Raw genomic sequence first — 22,489 nt, forward strand, 5'->3', positions numbered from 1 at the left:
TCAGTTTTGCACTTAAGTATATTATTTTAAAGTATATTATGTCAGTTATTATGTTATTACTCTTTTTAAACGTATGCTACAGTTACTTGTTTTTCATAAGTGATGCCTTAAGCAATATATTTTTTTAAGTATTTTAACATCCAAAAAGGTACATACAAAACTGCTTTTGTTGCAAAAAAAAAAAAAAAAAAATAAAATAATAATAAGAAACATATGCATGAGATATATAAGATTAATAACACGCATAAGAAAATAGATTCATTGAATTTTAAATTTTAAGCCGACTTTAAATATATACAGATACATTTTACACAAATATAATTATAAAACTAAGAACGCAGACAAAAGCATAGTAATGAAAAGGATGTAAACTGCTGTGCAAGGACTTAAATCTATAAATCACGAAGGTTGATTGAAATTAACCATCAGAATGAACTGATTCACTAATGCTTTTAGAAGTTGCTTGTCACTGCAAAAAGCTATAATATTTTGAAAGCAGCTGAATTATTCTCACACTAATGAAGATGTTGAGGCGCAGTAGCAACAGCTAGATTACTTTTGGCCAGGTACTCCCCAGCAATGGTGTGTTCAGCTGAGACTGTACAGGAGATGTTGTGAGATGACATTCCTGGGTTTTCTCTGCTGGTTTGGCTTCACGGTCATGAAGTGCCGTGGTCTGAGGGGCCCCTGCAGCTGCAGCTCTGTTTGTGCCATGCAGCTTCACACCTCACAGGAGGAACCTGTTCAGACTGGTAAGATATGAAACAACAACACTTGAGGGGCATGTTTCAGACGTGTCAGCGGAGCCAACACCACTGGAGCTAGAGAGGGGCTTTATCACTAGCTAGTGTCAGTCACAGGCTGTCTGACACTCTGAAATGAACCATGCAGGCAGTCTTATGCATGTGGGCTCTCTGTGACACTAGAAGAATATTTTCATTTCAAACAACCCATAACCAAAAGTTTTTTTTTATCGCTGTTTCTTAAAGGGATAGTTCACAAAAAAGAAAAAACAAAAGAAAAATAGTATTTGTTCTGCAGAGCACAAATGAATATATTTAAATAAATAAATAATATATTTATATATTCAACCAAACAGCTTTGGTTATCATTGACTTCCATTTTATGGAGAAAAACAAACAAACAAACAATATCTTCTTTCTTGTACCACTGTAGAAAGAAAGTCATAAAAGATCTTATTAAGAGAGTTCTCAGTTATTGTTTACTTAAATATTACTTTTTTCTAAGATGTTTTTCTCCCTAAATTCCTTAGGATCAATAAATATAGAAACAAATTAGAACATTTTTGATGCATAAAAATATGCAGTGCTGATTCATTTGTAAAAGGACTATATGCATGAATTATATATTATTTAATTATATATATGTCATTATTTACATGATAAATGTAATTATAGTAAAATTATTAATTAAAATATAAATGTTATTTCGATTTTAAATGTACAGTTATTTGATCAAATAATCTTAATTAAACAAGTAAAATATGAATAAAAATAAGGTTAAATATTAATAAAATAACACATAAAGCACACATGTATAAATATATAAATAAATGTATTTTAATAAATATGTGCAATTCTGTATAAACCTTATCGTCTTGCCTCATCAATATTAATAAGGTGATGAACCCTAGTCATAAAATATTCATGTGGCTTGCTACAATTTTTTCTTCACATGGCAGATGAAACTCATAAATGAAATGATTATTCCTCCGACATATTTATGTTATTATGGTTACTTTACCCCTATGGCTCACCCGATAGAAATAAAGAGCATTTTTGGGCAATTTGGAGAAAGTTCATATTGAAATCTCTCACTTTAGATTCACAAACATTGGTATTATAAAACTGTAAAGGAAACATGATCAATTTATATATATATATATATATATATATATATAAGAAGCAGAAGTCTCCAATTATTCTCAATGTTATTTAGAGAGAAAAAAAAACAACAACTGAGATATTAAAGAGAGATCTCATTTGTGTTTTCTGTCCTAAGGGTATTCTCAATGTCAAACGTTTGTTTTTTGACTCATGAATTAAATGCAGATATATCATTATGCGTGTGATAATAGCATTCAGAATGAAGCTGTCTGTGGCTCTGTGTGATTTGCCCAAAGGGAAAAGGAAAGATCAGCTTTCACACTGCTCTTGGCTTTCATACTCGTCTAGCACCCTCAGTTTTGCAGGTGTCTGGACTAAAGAGGCTTATTATTCTTACTCCAAGTGAAGAAGAGAAAGGCGAGCTGGAGGGAGGCTCAGCTGCTGGCGATCACAGCACTGCGTCTGTCACCTCTGGCTGCACGTCTTGCCCTCCTTTCTCTCCACTGCCTGGGTGGATCTGTCTGGAGGAAGGGCAGTGCTGCCCACCACAAACCGCTCGTCGTCTGTGACGCCCAGCTTTTCTTCTCTTTTTTTCCTCCTGCTGACTGGGTTCTCAGCCTTGGCTCATTCACACTGCGTAGTCACCTCATATAAGTGTGATTGACCGAAGCTCACAATTACAACTGACAGATTGTAGTTCTTCATGCCAGTCTGCGGAGAGCCATAAGGAAAGACGCATCCAACAAGTCACGAGCTTAGAAGGACCCTGTACCCAGTGTGCTGATTTGGTGATTGGATGGCAATTAAAAAACTCAGGCCTGAAGAAAAAAAAAAGAAAATCTGTTTCTCCAACTTGTAATTTGGCCTGATTCTTAGCCACCGAGACACATCCCTGGCATGGTTGAAACACAGAGCAGATGTGACGTGTAATTCAGGGCATCATCAAGAACGTCAAAAACGCTTCAAAGTAGAAATGCTGTTTGACTCACTTCCAGATGTTAGGCTGTAGTGACATTAAAACAAAGCTGTTGCCAGCAGACTGCAGAATGTGTTTGTAGTGTGATAGATTGTGTGTGCAGGGCAGGGATCTGCTCATATCTGTGTCCATATGTGTGTGTTTGGGGGAAGATGTGCATGATATAACCAGTTCCATCTGCTTCCTGATCTCAGCACTCCTATAGGAGACATATTAAGAAGATCCATATAGCCTTATGATAGTAATGTACTTTGATCCTGTTTTTCTCAGAATAAATGTGTAAATGTATTCATTAATTCATTCGTTCGTTCATTTCATTTAATCAATCATTTGTTTGTTTGTTTGTTTATTTATTTAAATAATGCAACCAAATCAGAATACATTGAGGTTCATGACAAAAGAAATAATATTCTGCTTTAATGATTTTACGAAAACATATAGGGAAAAAATCACAGATTACATTGCTTATATCTTAACTGTTTACCCAAGACATCAATGAGATTTTTATTTTATTTATTTATTTTTATTTATTTTATTTTATTTTATTTATCAAGACACCAATGAGATAATAATGGGTACATTTATGCATTTTATTGTATGCATTTTTTTTTATTTCTTTCCTTAAATTATTTTTATTTGTTTATGAAGTTATTTATTACTAGTTTACTTTAATTTATTTGATATTTGTACAATTATTTATACAATTTAAATTTGTTTTTTAATAGGACACAATTAAATTGATATTAATATTAAATTGATTTATTTTAGTCAAAAAACTACATTGGGCTAATGATTAAAAAAAAATGCATTTTATGATTTCATGCATTAACAGAAAAGAAAAAATCTGAAATAAAATCTTTATATATATATATATATATATATATATATATATATATATATATATATATATATATATATATATATATATGCAAAATTCTGGGCATTCATGACTTTAAAAACTACAATATTTATAACTGTTTAATTTTCTCCGCTCACTCCATTGTCTGGTGTTGCAAACTCAGTTTTGAGACCCCTCTGAGTGTGGGCTGCTAACCAATACCACCCTCTTCTCTTCTCACATTCCAACTTCCTGTGCACTGTGAGCTTCCTGTCAAAAGCTGAGTATGGACAGACTGACACAGAGCAGATCTGCAGATGCTCCGGAGGCCTCAGAGAGTCAGAGATCCACACAGACAGAAAGAGCAGCGGGTCAGTGTTGCTTTTGTTTATCGTGGCATCTATCAGCAGCTGTCAGTGCTGAGCGCATTAATCAGGTTAGCTGGTGGGCCGTCTGCAGGGGTCTGACTGCATCAGGCAGGTGATGAGGGCCGGCTCTTTCCTCATTGGTTAAAGTGTGCAGGCAGACTTTGTGTGTACGTCGGGTCCTGAGAGGCTTTGATTAGTAGGTCTTTTGATTGGGAGGTCTTAAGTTTTGTTCTGCTGGCGCTACAGAGCGTGCTCAGTCCAGCCCTGTGGAGGTACGATTCCCCCCGTCTCTGATAAGAGGGGAGACACAAGGTCCTGACAACACATTTATCTGTGCTTTGTAATGCGATCGGCCTTTCCCTGCGGTGGTGCCGTCTCCCCTGGCAAACGACCTCTCGTGAAGGTCGGGTATAGCTGAGAATAAGGGGAACAGGTTGCTCAGAATAAAATATGGCACCTTAGTAGTGTTCAACCAAATGCAGTCAGTGTTGAGTTTCTGGCTCTTACGAAAAAAAGAAGAAGAAGAAGATAAAACATGATTAATAGTCTGACTTTTACTGCTTTTAGGGAATTTTATCAAGAGAAGAACCAGTCTACAAATGAAAAAAAAAAAACAGCAACAGAGTTTAAATGGATACAAATATTTGTTTATTTAATTTGATTTAATTTAATATTTAATTTAATTTAATTTATGAACTCAATAAAATAATGGTAATAAATTATCAACACAACCCCCATGTATTTTGAATGTGTTTGTGTATTTTTTTTATGTTTGCAAAAATGTATAAATCATTCTGTTTTTCAAGGCAACAATGAAATCTCTTGTACATCTCAGTTATTTCACCAAGACAGTATTAATATTTAAATTAGATATTAAAATTAAAATATTTGTATAAATTAAATTAAAATAAAATAAAAAATGAAATACAATACAATAAATGCAATAAAAAAAAACTAAAAAAAACTTCAAATAGTTCACAAATAAAAAGTGGTTCATGCAGGGGGGAAAATCCATCTTAATCAAACTCTGCTTTTTTAATACAACTTTATATGTAGAATAATAGATTTCTCTCTCTCTCTCTCTCTCTGCGCTCTCTCTCTCTATATATATATATAATATATATAATAGATATATTTATATATATAATATACAAATACAAGTGGGTTCAGGACTACAAAAATTCTTGAGTCAAATTCTGCTTTTTCAACGAAAACAATGAAATTCTTATCTGTTCTGTGTAAACTCTTTCTCTGAGAAAAAAGATTGGGATTCAGATTCTCTCACATTTCAGAGATCTCAATCATGTCTCAAACTGCAGATCTTTCAAAGATACCAAGGTCTGCAAACAAAAGTAATTTCAGTATGAACTCAAACATCTTTCATCACATTTTGGCAAAGACCCGAATTATTTGAGCTGCTTCATACATCAGCTTTATGTTCCTTACTGTGTGTAAACAATTTGTGTGTATTTTTATTTCTGCCTATAAATTTCTAAGAAACATCCGAGCCCCGCAAACATCTTTAAATCTTCTGAAAGAGCAACCACTGAGCAATTAAACCCTCTGAGAGGCACACAGAGTACCAGTTGCTTCATACTTGCTGCAGTACCCAATCAATAAATTAAAGGGTTCCACCACCAATAATTATTAGTTCGTTTCCCTGTCTGTGCAGTTTGGCATTCCAAGACTATGTCTCTCGGGGCATAAAGGACTGGTGTGCATTTTCGTTAGCTCATCTGTATGCAAATGCAAGATCAAACAAAGGCCCTTCCCCTTTACTAGAATGGGGTCAAACACACTATGATACCTCTTACTGTTACATTATAAATGAGTAAAAAACACAAGAAGAGGAAAGTCGTGAAAGCCAGAACAGTTTAAATCTAGAGCTTTTAAAAAAAATGTTTTGACAGTCTTATTTTATTATGCAATTCTCAAAAGGCACTTTGCAGAATGTTGAACATTATCAAAGTCTATCTTTCCCAGTTTTCATCATGATGGTCCCCGCTCGATCCCTGATGGCTCTGAGTCTCTCTGTCTGTGTCTGCGTCTGCTGTGGACAGGAGCGTGTTACACTGGCCATCTCAATGCTGCCTCTCTGCCATCTAGTCTCCATGACTAAAAAAATCATTTATTTCCAATTACATCCACAGCACTGTGAAATGAAATGTCATCCGTTTGGTGGTTATTGGGGCTTTCTGAAAAACTCTCGTGTTGCAGCTGATCACAGTCAAAATCAACCGGACATTTGACAAGATACCGGCGGATTTAATGCAAACCTGCCATGAAATTTCTTTTCATCGAGTGAGATCACCGGACCATGAACCCCGCTGTCCAGTTGACACTTAGGAGTGTCCAAAATGTTCTTTACAGGCTTTCTGTTTTAGCTTTTTTCTGCTCTTCTGGGTTGTATACAATCAGATTTTATACTGACGTTGTACACTACTGTGCTTTACACTTACAAATGTGTTTGCTACATTTTAGAATAGAATGGGTTATTTTTCTTTTTGTTGGTATGTAAATGGAGGCAGTTTACAGTAAGCGTCTGACCTTCACTATGAACCTGCTTGTCTCTCAGAGGTTTGGGGTTCAGTCAGGGAAGCTGATGTGACTGTACAGTATGCTTGTGATATCTCACATTGATTCGCAGTGCTAATGTAATACAAGAGTGGGAAGGGAAGGTTAATGTGTTCGACTTCTGATGAGGCGGCCTCATGGGGAAAGCGCCGCTCGTTCACTAATGTGTGTGACCGTCAGCAGACGGACGCTTCTGGGAACCCGGCGTTAAATATAACCTGCGGCCACATATCCTGTAGTTAGGAGAGGGTGTTAAGAGGAAAAAGATGAACCTGTGGCAAACCCACCATCATTTTAACAAATAAGTTACCAATGTTCTCACAATCGTTAATGAATAATGGTAGGGTGATTTTTCTTATGTAAATTGTGATTAAGATTTAAAGTGAAATAAAAAACACTTTACAAGATGTATTATTATTGGCTATCGTCTTTTCAAATGTTAAACCATTTTAACCCATAGGAAGCCCTCTGTGGTTCTTTTGATTCGGTTTTTTGTTGATAAGCGCTTTCATTACAAGTATGCAAAAGATTAGTTTTTAGTCTAAATGAATGTTTAAAGTGACCCAAAATTCAGAGTAAGATGTGGAGAAGGTTGGTGGTTGGTTGGAGCAGGATTTTACGGTTGAACCTGAGCGCGCTGAGATGCTGAAAGCACAGGCTGATGTGCGCTCACGTGGTACATAACATCACATTTCCCCACTTCACTCTGAACAAAAACATGTGCACAACATAAAAATCAACAGTACTAAGGACTAGGTGTATTCTTATTTTGTATTACACATGCAGGCCCTTGGTTACTCGTTGGTGCCATTATCGGTTTGAAAATTGTTAAACCATCTTGGACCAGCAGCAAAATAGCTATGATGGTCAAAAATCAGCTGTGATCTGTTTTGTGCCAATTCGTAAACTGACGTTAGTTAAAACTGGGAAAAAGGAGGTTACCAAACACAACGGTCACCCCTTTATGAACCATTTTCATGTGTGCATTGACATAGGAAGAGTTGCATTAATGACTCCTTAAAACATTTAGGCAAATGACTGTGTCATAGATCATCATAAAATGATGGACTGCCTAATGTTATCACTCTTTAACGTTATTAAAGTCATTATTAAGCCGATATATAGTGTCAGTGCTATTTACTACAATGTTTTCCACACTGAATGCCTGTATTTATAATTACATTGATGAGAGTACTACCCTGTGATCTTCGTTCAGTGGTCTTCAGGTATTTATCCACACCAGGGAGTCGGGTTTAGTTTTGGAACGCAGCTGTGTGGACTCCATTTAAATCATATAGAAGCAGATCTTGCAGGAACGCTATCGCAAATATTATCGTTGCTTGTAAGGACTCTGCAAATTTACAGGCTGGGAAGAGTTGACATGGGAATTTATCAGTGCTGAATCCTCCTGAAATGGGTCATGTTATGGCTGCCAGTTCTTTTCCTTTAGGTTCTTATTAGACAGCACATATTTACTGTATAGAACTCCGGGACCCAGATACATGGAGCTCAAACTAACTGTTCTAATTTGGACAGGAGCCATGTTAGGACTGCGGAACCCTTGGGTTAGATATGTCATGAGCGAAACCGGACAGGCCGGTTGTCAACTTCAATTCTCATCTTTGAGTGTAGAGATTTGAAGGATGGCAGGGCCGTTCCGGGAAAATGGTGCCATTTGTGCTAAAAATATCTGAATGATCTTTAAAGAGAGTCCATTTTTCTGGAACACCAGATCAAACTGGTGACAGAAGTGAACACATAAAATATACTGATAAAAACTGAAGTTCGCCTTTATAGGATGGCAGAACATCAGACCATTATATATATTGGGAACTGTAAAATATATAATTTGTTTTTTCCGCAACACATGGCCAACTTTTTTGTGTAATAAAATGTTTTCCTTGTCAGTGTTTTTTTTTTTTTTTTTCTATAAATGTTTATGGCCGTCAAAATAATTTGATGATAAAATATCTGAACATGACATATCAAAAGAAACATGTGTCTTGATTTCAAATAAAAACAACCACAAAAAGAATAAAAACAAACAAAAGTTTATTTAGCTATGAATTCTTTTTAGTAACACAAATAGGGGTGGTTTCATGGAAAAAAACAACAAAATGAAGAAAAGGAAAAAAAGCAGATTGAACCAATTTTTGCTCATAGCTGTCTAAAAAAAATGACAGCAACATCCTGTCAATGGTAGGGAAAGAGTTAAATTGTAATGATGATTATGGGAACAACAATTTCTTGAAATTCAGATTTACAAAAAATCTTGTATATTTTTTTATTTTATTATATATTTTTAATTATTTTATTTTTATTTTACTTTTGCTCATTCTTCTGCATTAAAGTTAGATCTAATTAATAACATGACTAATTTGTAAAGTTAATCTTTTCAGTGATATCAGTAGTATGTCAGGAGGACTCTCATTTCCGCACAAAGGGCATAAACGTTTCCTCATAATAATGTGTACATCTATGTTTATGGAGGTAAGGGCTATTTTTTCTCCCTCGCTGGGGTGGGGTCTTTGCTTGGGGTTGAAGCTACAGCCTTTTCTGTTAAAATGCTGCTCAAGCGCCATGCTGCTGTGAGGTTGGTCTCTTTGTTTTCTCTCCCAGACCTTCCCAAACCCCAGGATTATCTGCTCATATCCAGCTTTAACAGCATCGGTAAATTCGTGCCCTAGCTATACTTCGGCTTCCCTTACAGGCTCAAAACCCCCGCTGCAAAAATGGAGGGAGCTGTTTTGTCCTGTGGAGCCTGTAACATTTCTGGAAGCTTTTTAAAGAGCTGCCTGCCGCCTCTAAGACCCAATAAGAAGAGTATCCAGACTCAAATGAATCAGTGAATGAGCTTCTGCCCATGCTGGGTCGAAGAGACCTTATACCAACTCACAAATTCTTTTCTCGGGGTTTTGACAGAGGTAAATGGAAGTTGTGGCCTGCTTTCATGGTACACTGGGGGCCTTAGGGGCCCATGATTTGAGTAAGGTTGCTACTTTTTCTCTGTGCAGTGGCTTTTTTGCACCCCTTGCTATGACTCCCCAGTGTGTGGAAATCTGCTTTAGGTGGAAACTTCTCATCACCCAATCACCGGGATTGGTCTGTTTTTCAGGTTCCTCAGCACTAACCTGTAATGGTCATGTTAGAAGTTAGCAATTTGGTATGAAAGTTTATTTTCTGCAACAGAATAAAACTATTTTGGAAAAGCCAGTAATTGGCAAACTTCCTTATCTCTACGAGTTCAGATTTTTTTTTTCCTTGCAGTTGCAAATTTATATCTCCACAATTCTGTCTTCTTATATTTCAGAATTGCAAGTTTATAATTGTTCACAATTGTTCTGTTACTAAAAAACTCGCAAGAATTGTGAGTTTACGTTATCGCAGTTTGTACTTTTTACTATTTTTTACATCTCAAGCAGTTAATAACTTGTGATTGTTGAAAGCAACCTGGAATCTGAGGAAAACAATCCAAAGTGAGTTCATAACTTGTATTTGGCGTAGCCTATTATCCTCGGGGGGGGTGAAATTTTACATAATTGTCAGAATCAAGTAGTAATTAACCTGCAATCTGAGAAAAATCAAAATTGTAAATTATAACTACAAATTGTAGACTTACATCTAGCAATACTACCTTGCAATTATATATAAAACTCGAAACTATGAGAAAAAAAGTCAGAGTTGCAAATTTATTTAACTCCAAATTGTGAACTCACATCTCACAATTCTGACATTTTTCCTCCAAATTTCTGAGTTTACATCTCACAATTAAGATCTCAAGAATTGTGGAGATATAACCGCACCAATTCGAAGAAACAAGTCAAAATTGGAAGTATTACTAACAAGTGGGACTTTTTCATCTTTAAATTCTCAAAGTTTCACATCGTGGCAACAATAACTTTAAGATATAAATTCAAACCCTAATTTAAATTATGAGATATTAACCGTACAGTTCTGAGAAAAATAAAGAAGAATTGTGGGATAAAAAGTCCGCCAAATGACCTTTTATATTTTTATTCTCTCCGGCAGAAATAGGCTTCCATAATTTGATGACGTGGACTACAGGTGGGACAAACAGTGGCAGAGCTTGACAATCTGGACCATTGGAAACAGGACTGTCCTCTCCAATTGAAATCACCACAAGAGTCTGGCCAATAAACTCTAATGTAGTCTGTCGATCCAAATCTCCAGTTTGTACCATAGGTAATGAGATTGATGCCTGATCAGGCCACCAGAACGGGATTTGTGTGCGTGTGTGTGCGTGTGGTGTGCGTGTGTGTGTGCGTGTGCGGTAGACCACGCGTGTCCGTGAGCTGATATTGTGGAGGTCCAAAAGCTTATGGCACTCACTGGTTCTTACAGCATTTACACCAGTAAAATGGAATCATCAACAAATGTTGCTCGGAATTGCCTGTTTGAAAGGATCGCACAGAGGAAGAATATAACAAGCAGGAGTGGTACACACTGCCACCAAAACACATAGCCTGAACTGCAACTCCTCAAACTATGATTATTTACATTAATGGACCCCTGCTGAAAAGACCAGTTTAAACCAGCACGGGATCTCATGTTTTCCAGGATGATTTCCATGCTGGCGAGCTGGTTTGATGCCGGTCTGCTGGTAAATACATGCTTTTATTTGAAATTGTGAAATATTGTGCAGCTACCATTTCAGCAGCCATTACCCAATCTTCAGTAAAATACATGGTCCTTCAGGAATTTTTCTAGATTGTTTGATAAGTAGACATTTCTAAAATAAAAAGCATTATTTAAAATATAACCTATAACAATGTAAAAGTTCCTACTCTAACTTCTTTTGATCAATCTTTTTTACTGGACTCCTCAAACTTTCTGAATAGTTGTGTAATATATATATATATATATATATATATAAAACCACTTTCTTTGCATTATGGTATTAATCACCCCTCTCTAAGGGTTTACTTTTTCACAGAAAAAAGCATCCAGCTTGTATTGTCCCTTACTCTATGTATTGTAAAGCATGTTATAACTGTATGTCCTTCTAGCCATACAGAGAGGTATTATAAAACAATGTCTAGATTTTTTCTCTAAAGATTGAAGAGTACTAGTACTTTATGTGGACAGAAATACGCAGAATATTTTCCCTTAAGAGCATAAAAAGCTGTTCTTGCTTGTAAAAAACCTTGATTTTGTATATATATAGCTTTATAAGGGGATTAAAAGCCCACAGCATGCTCTGTGAAACCTTTCTGTCTGCTGTTATAAAGCAGAATTCTCGTGGAGGATGAATGAATGCTGCTGATTCTCTGTTCACTCACTGATAGCATCTCTCTCACTGCATGCTCTGTTTCACATTAAGAGAGAGGGAGAGCATGGCATGTGTAACGGATCAATGCCAGACAAAGGAAACCCCATCACTCCTCTCTCTCTTATAGTCTCTCTCAAAGACATTTTCATGTATGAGTCTTTATGTTTACCTACCAAAGGGATCCATAGATCTCTGTTTGCGACTTGTAGTGATGTGCTAATGCTAAACGAGAAGCTCTTTCCTTCTTTCGCTAGCAACACACACACATAAAAAGAAACATTTATTGTGCTAAATGCTGCTCTTTTATTGCCACAAGATTCTTAGTTATGTGTTGAAAGGTATCCAACCCGTCTCCTAAAAAGTCTTTGGAAAAAAAAAAAAATATATATATATATATATGTATAGCCATGCATGTGTGTGTGTGTACCTGTTTATATATATAAATATGTATGTGTGTGTGTATATATATATATATATACATATATAATTATTATTATTATTATTATATATATTAATAAAATATATATTCAGACACTCCACTAAAAGCTTGCTAGAGCTGCACGAGAAATCTCAGCCCATAATTTAGTCCTTGTAAAAATAAGCAGTAATTTAATTGCATTGAAATTAAATGTGCATTTGTATTCTACTCAAAAAGTACATATATATAGATATATATATATGTATATATATATATATATATAACTTTATTCTTTTTTGATTTACTAGCAATACTTCTCTAAATAAAAAAGAGCCCGCTTTTAAGTTAAAGAGGGTGTGCACTTTCTTGACTGTTCTAGAATCCGCGATGATGGTAGCACACACTTTTAAAAGAGACCTTAGGAAAATATCAAATAAATGGATATGCTACAAGTTTACCCTTATCATCATTATAACTGTGTATTTACAAATACAATTGCATGACTTAGGAGTTTTAATTAGTAAATTATAGCCTATCTAAATATGTGCTAAAATCTATTTCAGTGTGGTTCAAAAACTATAATTTAGCTCATTGCATTTTATAAATTTAAACATTAATATATTTCCATTTAATTGTAATTAGCATGCACTTTACCTTTCAAAAATATTTCATTTAGTTTGGCGCTTAAAATTTAGTTTTTTATTATTTTCACAATATGTACACTGTTAGGGTAAAAGTGGAGCTAAAGTGTACTTCTTTTGTAAAGGTTAAAGAGATTTGTGATTCTGTGATTTTTTACTTGCATATGATGCAGGGAAGCTTGAATACTGCAGAGCTTATGAGCAGCTTCTCTGTGTGGAATGAGGGAACTGTGATTAAGTGGAGTCAATTGTATTAGGCAAAGTGCTCACGCTTCGCTCGTCATAATGTGAAGTGATGAACTTACTGCTCCGATGAGCTTAACTACACTGCTTCAGTGCTAAAATCATGTGGAAGACTCGAGGAACTTAGCTCATTTAAATAAATATAAATACAGAACCCTCTTTATCCCCCCACCCCCCACCCGCACCCACACACAAAAAAAATCCTCCTGGTGTGTTTTTCAGTCCGTGACTTTTCCAGAATTTTTTCATCTGCCTCTGCAAGCCGATCACTTTCAGGCGTTATAATGATGTTTTATTTACTTTGCCCAGCATGAGATGACGGCTCTGGAAAAAGGAGCAAATTGGCATTAGATGTCTGAAATATGAAATGCATCTGTTTTTATACACTTACAGATCTCACATAACAAATTTTACCCAGTTATTAGTACACTATAATTTAAAAGTTTGGGGTCAGTCATTTTTTTAGTAATCATGCTGAAACTTTAGCTTGGTATCACAAGAATAAATTACATTTTAACATATATTAAAATAGAAAACAATTATTTTAAACTGAAATAATATTCCACAATATTACTGTTTTTACTGTATTTTTTTTTCTTTTCAAATGAATACAGCCTTTGGTTAGCATTATAGAATTCTTTCAAATATATTAACAAACTCTGCAGACCCCAGACCTTTTGTTTTGTTTTGTTTTGTTTTTTGTTTCAAGTCATCCACCAGTTAATCAAACCAAAAAGTAGATTCAAACTTTTTGAAAGTAAATAAATAAATAGTTTATTATTACAAGGAGTCTACATATGAAAATACATATGAAACATATACATTTTGCATATAAAAGGGATTTTAATACATTAAAATCCTATGCAGGGACTATATTGAGTAAAGTAAATTAACTGATGAATCAGAATAGTTTTGAATAAGATAGTGTGACCTGATTGATAAAAATAAAACAAACTTATCTTGTTTAATCTTGTATGACTTAGTAGCCTGTCAGCACTGCTTCCTGCTTACAGACGAGGTTCCTGGCAGGTTCTCCGCTTGTAGGACACCAGGGAACTCCAGTGTAAACACTTGTATGCCATGACTACTTTTCAGCACCATCAGTTTCATTTACAGAGATTTGAGAGCAAAATGTGCCCTTGGGTTTTAGAAGGTTTTTTTTTTAACCTCTAAAGAGTCGTTTATTGAACTCTGAATTAAAACTCTGAGCATGGAAGGAACCATTTAAAGTCAACATGAAATTAAAATAGACCGTATTTACTTTTTAATACACATGATCTTATTGTGCATGATTCCTCAGTGCAAGTAATTACAGTTGTCTTCAATTAATCAAAATTTAATAACTTCCTCCGCCTCCAAAGCACATAGATCACACAGACAGAGAAATTAAATGTTAGCCTACAGGCAAACAGCTTTAGGCATTGTTATTGGTATTTCAACATTTCAAAAGCCTTTCCAATATAACAAAGTGAGTGCCATTTCATATTCTCACTTTATCCATTTGCACAATAAGTACTTAACACTTTCTGTTTATGGAAAGTAGCGATTAATAAGAAGATGAAACTTCATTGCAAACCAAAATGTATTTTAATTATTCAGATTCTGATTCTTCTGATATCTCTCTGTTTTCAGGGATACCGCGGTACCTTAGTCAGCCGGAAGCCGCGTCGGTGCGGGTGGGTGACAGTCACATGCTGAACTGTGAGGTGAATCCAGACCTGGTGTCTTTCATCCGCTGGGAACAAAACAAAGAGCCGGTTGAGCTGAACCAGAGAGTCTTCACGCTGCCCAGTGGTGCTCTCGTAATCAGTAACGCCACAGAGGCAGACGCAGGCCTGTACCGCTGCGTGATCGACAACGCTGGGCCCACCAAGACCAGTGAAGAAGCAGAAATAAAGATACTGCCTGGTAAATATTCCATATTTCCATACATATTCCAATTCTATACTTAGAGTTGTATCATCAGACCATAAAGTTGCAAATTAAATTATGTCAATTCTTTTTTTTTTTTTTGACATTCTTACTAATGTAAAAGCTTTATCTGCCATCTAATATTTAGACTGATTTACTGAGGCTGACACAAACAACATTTTGAAGGTAACAGAATAGCTGTAAATTTATCCAAATTATCCCGAAATAACAAAAATATGTTCTATAAATAGCTTTATGCAAAACCTTGGTTTTTTTTTTTTTTTTTTAATGGTTAAAAAAACAGTTTTTTTTACAATAGAGAATTAATTAGGAAAATGTTCCATTTGATCATTTTGCAAACATTATAGTAATGTTACTTTTAAATGTTTTTAAAGATCAGACAAGTTTAAATAAATGTTATATAAATATTTACAAGAAGATCATCTGTTCATAACTTTGGAAGAACCTTGCGAAATGCTGGCGTCCAAATTTCTTGAGAATGCGTCCCTTTTAGCGCTGGGATGATGTTGAAAAAGCTCAAAATATAACAAAAGCTTTTAGCATACATTATGTGTCTCATACAAAATACTAACTATGTCGTCGAAAACTAATTTCCAAGGATTTGACCACCAACTCTTTTATATCAAAAGCAGTTAACGTGCGGCAGTTGATGGAGATTAATTGCATCCGAATAAAAGTTCCTGGCTACATAATGTATGTGTGTGTACAGTGTGTATTTTTGATTATGTATATAAATACCACACACACACATACGGCCATATATTTTGAAAATATTGTACTGTATATTAACTGTATATATTTATATTCTCTTGTTATATTTAAATATTATAATTTAATATAGAAACACATTTTTTCCACTTAAATATATACATGCATATGTTGTAATTATCATATAGATATGCACAGTACCACACACATATTTAGGTTTAACAAAAACTTTTATTTTGGCTCACGATTAGTTACGCGTAATCATTTGACAACATTAATAAATTTTTTTTTTTTTTTTTTATATTACTATTATTTCATGACAAACCTAATTATTTATTTATTTTTTTCTACTAAAGGGTTTATATAAGAAAAAAGCCAATTCCCCCTGCATTCCTGCCAGTAAAAATGCAAGACATTGTGAGAGTTCTGATGTAAATTGTTCATTCACATATTACTGAACTCCTACAATGGAGGGGAAGGGAAGTTTAAAAGGAGGGCCCTCTCCCTAGAAGGATGCCCACAAGGTGGTGTTTCATTCAAGAGAAACCAATGTAATTTATGCTAAAGTTAAATAGGACTGAGCTCCTTTGTGGCAGCTATTTAGCATGGCCGAGGATTTATTTTTAACAGACAGTCATGAGAGCACAGAGGTGAGATCATTAAAGAGCGTAAATCCAGGCCCTGAAGCACCCGTCGCCTGCTGGGGTTATCCACACTAAACGGGGAGCAGGAATCAGCCATGATGCAGCAGTATGTAAGAGAGAGAAGAAGAAAGAAGACATTTTTGAATTATCTTTTGCCCTCAATGAGATACATAAATAAATAAACTGGAAGGTATTAAAGGAGACCAGCTTAAATATATCAAAGCTTCAACCTATGACTGCATATGTTACAATGTATAAATCTATGTATGTGAAGCAGTCCACGAATTGGCCTAATGGAGGGAAGGTTTCACTGCATGTTCAGTCTTTTCAGTGCATAAAGTTATTAAATTGAGGGTTACATTCAAATCTGACTCGTATTTTTTATTTTCTAATTTTATTGTCCACAATCTTACATAAGTAAGCCATTTGTAGAAAATTACTATTTGTTTTACCAGTGACAGCTGAAAACCTGTGTTAGGAAACCTGCTTTAATATGTTTTTCATGCAATTTGTTGCAACTAAAAATTTATAGAATATTATAGTAACATTTACTTTTAAATGTTATTAAAAACACAATTTGTTGTGACTAGTGGCACAACTTCACACTTAATTTGTGGGCTAAATGGTCAACAAGTTCACACTTTCCTGATGGAAAATTTCCATTTTCATGTTGTATAGCTTCATTATCTCAACCAGTATTTTTCTTGTTTTCCAGTATAATTCCAAATATTTTTTAAACTGGGCAAAATATATTCAAGTAAAATTCTGTAAACTGTATAATAACATTAGTCTTAAGTGAATATAAGCCAATTTTTTTTTTTATCCCACTTTTTAAGGCCACTTAAAAAAAGTTAAAAACATACATAGAGATTGTGCATTCAAAGATGAAAATTCTGTCATCTTTATATTTATTTACTAATTAACTACGTCAAACTATTAATCGTGATTATTAAATATATTTTCAAATATATAGTTTTATATCCCTCACCCTCTCATATGTGGTTTTACCTGCCAAACCAATGCGACTTTCTGTTGTCTGTGAACTAAAACAACATTGTTACTCATTGACTTCTATTATACTGATAGTCAGACATTTCTCAAAATATCTTAATTTGTGTTTTTTTGCAGAGGTAAGAAATTCATACAGGTTTGGAGTGACATGAGGGATGTGTAAATAATGACAGAAATTTTGTTTTGAGTGAACTCACAAAAATGTTTATCAATGAGAGTAAAAACTTAACAACAAAATATATTCTCATTAAAAAAATCTCATAATATTGGCATGCTATTTTTACTTTTCATGCATTGTTTTAAAAGATGTTTTAGAATATTTTTTACTAGAAAAAATTTTTTTTGAGAAAAGATTTGTAAAATGTGTTTCGAAGTTTAAAATTATTAACATAATAGGACAGGGACGGACACTGACTGTGAATGCACTTCTCGTTTTGTGCAGAATCAGGGGAGGAAAGGACCCTGGAGTTTCTCCTGGAGCCTCAGCATGTGTCTAAAGCCGTTGGAGAGATGTGCTGCTCCCTTGTGTGGTGACGGGACACATCCCACAGCGACGTCACATGGATGCACAAAGACCAGTCATTGAGTACAGGTAGGAAATGCATCATCAAGCAGCGTTCTGTCCTCACAGATCTCCAGGGTGGATAGATACTTTTCTATTAATGCACCCTGAATCAGACAGTGATTTCCACTAACAGCTCATTGATTCCTCTGTGTGTTGCCAATGTGACGAACATGAGCTTAGAGTCCCGCTGTGGCAGCAGTGTCCACTTTTAGGGATCACCTCTGTGTACGTCTGCTGTTCAGCTGGCGCACAGCCATGACCCAGCTGCCTGAGTAAATAATAGAGTGACGGCGCCTGCCTGCGAGGTGTAAATGCCAGTCAGGACTGCAACTTTCTGCACCACACACACTCTCACACCTCTCTCATGAGAAAACACTGCCAGGCTGTTCACAGATTAGACCTGGGAAGCCACTTTTTTCATTAGCTGTTGGGTGTCCAAAGGGCACGCGTGACCCAGAGATTGTAATCAGCCGATGTTCTCAACACTGCATGCTAAAATATAAAGTGCTGACGGGGTTTCCACAGCCATGTCCACAGCACATGGAAATGTAGGAATGTTTTTTTTTAAGTTATTTTATGGGCTTTTGTACCTTTTATAAAGATACGTCAATAGAGAGATGACAGGAGAGCACTGGGAGGGAGCGGGATCGTCAAAGGACCCCGAGACAGGAATCAAAACTTGTGCTTTATTTGAAAAATGGTTTCATTTAGGGTTTTCTTCACATATAGTATAAACACATACAAAGCACATAAATATTCATGTTTGAAAAGTGAGAACTGATGAACTGTTTTTGTTACATGGACTCTCAGGTGGGCAACAGAGACTCTCTTAACTTTCTCCAAATAAAGAATTATATTTATTTGTGTTTTAAGATGAATGATAAAGTCTTATGGTTTGGAGCAGCATGAGGAATGACACAGTTTTAATTTTTGGGTCAACTGTCCCTTTAAAATTAAGTAAAATAAAATGTGGAAATCAAGATTAAATAAGGTGATCATTAGATAAATGTGTAATGAAGCAATCTATGATGCCGAAAATGAAATACTGATATATGATATAGTAATGAGTCTTATGATGACAAATATTTGAGGGTACCAATATATGTTGTCCATTCATCAAATAAAATCTGAAAAGTCACACAAATGTATGCTTAATATATAAATAATTGTATTCTATGAATAATTAATATAACAACAAATTAGAATTCTAAAATAATTAATAATGTAAATAATTGTATTCTGTTGTCTCTTAGTTGTAAAATGTGTATGCAATATATGTATTTATTTTTAATTTTTTGTAAAAAAAATATTAAAAGAATATAATGCCAGGCTATAGCATGTGCACTAAGAAGCTTCTCACACAGTGATTATAAAATAATTTTTTAACTTTTTTTTTTTTCTTTTTCGCTAACAAAACGTTTTTGCTTTTTTGCAAAAACAAAAAATTAAAAAAAAACATTGCGCATATGATATTCTGGTGCCTATATGAGATGTTCCTCTTTCAGTGGAACAATTTTTTTTCAAACATTTTTTTTTATTGTCCAGGATTGCTTAGAAAATGAAATAGTACCACCTCTTCTGAACAAGCTTCATTTATTTTTGAGGGAGCCTTGTATCATTGCAGAAAGAGGCTACAGGACAAGTTGCATCCCAAAGAAGTTATGGTTTTTTTGTTTAGTGGTTTGTTCCAGATCCCCAACCGCTGGCATGAGCAATTGTAATAGTGCTGCTTGCCCAGTAAACACCCGCTACATACACTGCCTTAGAGTAAAAGTTTTGTTCATAACACACTACCCCATTCACTGGCTTGAATGTAAGTATCCCCCAGAGTTGCCATCTTCACAAGATTACTTCATTAATCAAAGGAGCTGCTTGTGTGGTAATTTCAACACTGAATGCGCCTCAGACTTAGATGACTGAAAAAGATGTTTTTGTTCTTGACAATTCAAAAGTTCCTGTGAGGTTTTCTGAAGGCGGGGTTTGGACTGTCAGTCAGTAATTGGGAATGTTATTGAAATGAAAAGAGCAATAGAGGGAATATTTATAAGAACGCTTTGTATTATAAGACAGTGGTAGAACTAGGGCATTCAAGCCCCGCTTGACATATCCGGAATTTATGAAAATAATCCTTTGCGTGCAGCAGCCTTGTGGGGGATTATCCACGGTAGCGCATTGAGTCAGAGAGGCAGAACAAGGGGAGAAAAGATAGATGAAAGGGTACAGTGAGAGTGACTGTTGATTGCCTCATACTGGGGTCTGTATGAAGTGTGACTTCAATCTCCGAAATTTAAGACACAATTTAAATATGAACAAAGTGTATTCACGGTTCCGTTGATCATACTGTGCAATACCTATCTCCAAATAATTCTAAAGTACTGAAGCCTTCGGGTTTATATTGTGTGTATTTTATGATGTAAAGTGTGTCCCTCTTTTTCTGTTTACATAAAAAATAAACCGAATGCAACACAAAAAACCTCTTAAAATAAAGGTGCTTAAAAGGTTCTTCACAGCTGCATGCCATAGAAGAATCATTTTTGTTTTTCACAAAGAAGGAATTCAGTCAAAGGTTCTTTAAAGAACCATCTCTTTCTTTTCCTTTTTTGTACTCTGAAGTACCTTCTTTCACCACAAAGAACCTTTTGTTAAACAGAAATGTTCTTCAGATGGTTCTTTATGGAACCATTTAGACAAAAAAAAAGGTTCTTCTATGGCATCGTGAAGCCCCCCCCTTTTTTTTTTTTGTATGAGAGTGTACAACCTTAATACTGAATGAGATTCTAGAAATTATTTAGGCTATTTTTACAGTTTACCTAAAATAAAAAAATTAAATAAAAAAAAGGCAGGGTCATTACGTGTGGTCAAGATGGGATTTTGGGAACAGTGTAGCTGGTCCAGGGTTTGTTATCCACCACACCAGCTCAGTAAAACTTAGTGAAATACTGATCAAGCAAACTAGTCGTTCATCCTGCCCCCTCAATTCTCTGGAACCCCATTTAAAATCCAATTTGAGTTGATCATTTGTGTCTACTGCTCTCCCGATCTATAAAGGTCGGGTGAATTAATTACGGGTTAATACACATTGGCAGAGTTGCTTATCAATGTTAATGGCCTATAATTTCTGCAGTCTTTTGTTCTGGATATGTATTAACAAGATTAAATGCTGCTTTTCAGCTCACACTCTCCCTGATATCAAATTCTATGCTGTTTGGTAATAGAGTCCCATAGGTGCCAATGTTCGCCGGAGGGAGAGCTGACGATATTAGCACAAAGCTGCCTTAATGAAGAAGAAGTACACTTCCAGCAAAAAAAGTATCAAAATAGGAAATACATGTAATTTATATGGTAAACCAAAAATCTATGTTAATGCCATTTCTATTGAAACCATAAATGTCATGTATTTTGAGAATGATATTTGTAATTACACATTAGTATGATGAAGTTGCAGTTTATTTCATTCCAAATATATTAATAACCTTAAATGAAATATTGAATAACATTTTACAGTTAGAATTATAATCAAGTATTTTAGATTACTTCTTAGTATGTTAGTCAACACACTTGCCAGAGAAATAAGAAGTGTACATCAAGAAAGCACACAACAACATAATGATTTAAAAATGTACTTCCAAAAATCTCAGTACTGACATTATTACAAAGTGCAGTTATTAAATGCAAATAAGGCATAGTAAGTTTAAAAAATAAACTTGTCACAACAACATTAGACTGCATTTTACAAGTTAAGATAATTGTCAAAGTGATGCTTTTAGAACCTGTATGGCCCTTATTTTGATATTTGATGTTAGATCTTTATTTTCTTGAACAAAAACGAATGCTTGAAAATGATGGGTTCATTATTATTCTTAATGAAAAAATGCATCAACAATAAAATAATATACAATGACAAACTTACATTCAACTATAGAGTTTCATTAACAAAAATAAGATGGTGATGTACGCCAGACTGCACATGAACGATGCGGACAAAAACATATATCTAGTATTGTAGCCCACAATTTATGAATTTGTTCCCTGAATTTAATTCTTTCCCTGTTCGTATGTAAATCATGCCCATGTATAGGTTATACATTACCCCATTTTGCGTCTTCGCATGCCGCAGCGAAACACAAATTAGAATACAGCGATCGCGCACAATTTATAAACAGAGTGAAGACAAAGGAATTTATGGTCAGCCGGACTCATTGTAATTTAGGTGGGCAAGTGGAGGCAAGCTAGCGGAACCTGAAAAAAAGGGGGGTATTGGCACATCAAATACTGAATCATCGTGGCAAAATTGAGGAAACACAACGACGATAAATCAAAGAGTACTCTTGTGATTTCTGAAAATGATGATGCGTTGTTTGCGGTTATTTGTGAATTTTAAAAGAACCAGCAGAAAAACACAACAAAACAACAATAATAAACAAGTTCAAAGAC

The 22,489-nt window shown here is 34.9% G+C and overlaps 1 pseudogene; it reads left to right on the top strand.

The window, feature by feature from the left end:
• The window catches only part of LOC109047154, a 159,263-nt pseudogene that overhangs the window by 68,388 nt on the left and 68,386 nt on the right, over nt 1-22,489 (top strand).

Source organism: Cyprinus carpio, chromosome B7, assembly GCF_018340385.1.
Source record: "Cyprinus carpio isolate SPL01 chromosome B7, ASM1834038v1, whole genome shotgun sequence".
Lineage (NCBI taxonomy): Eukaryota > Metazoa > Chordata > Actinopteri > Cypriniformes > Cyprinidae > Cyprinus > Cyprinus carpio.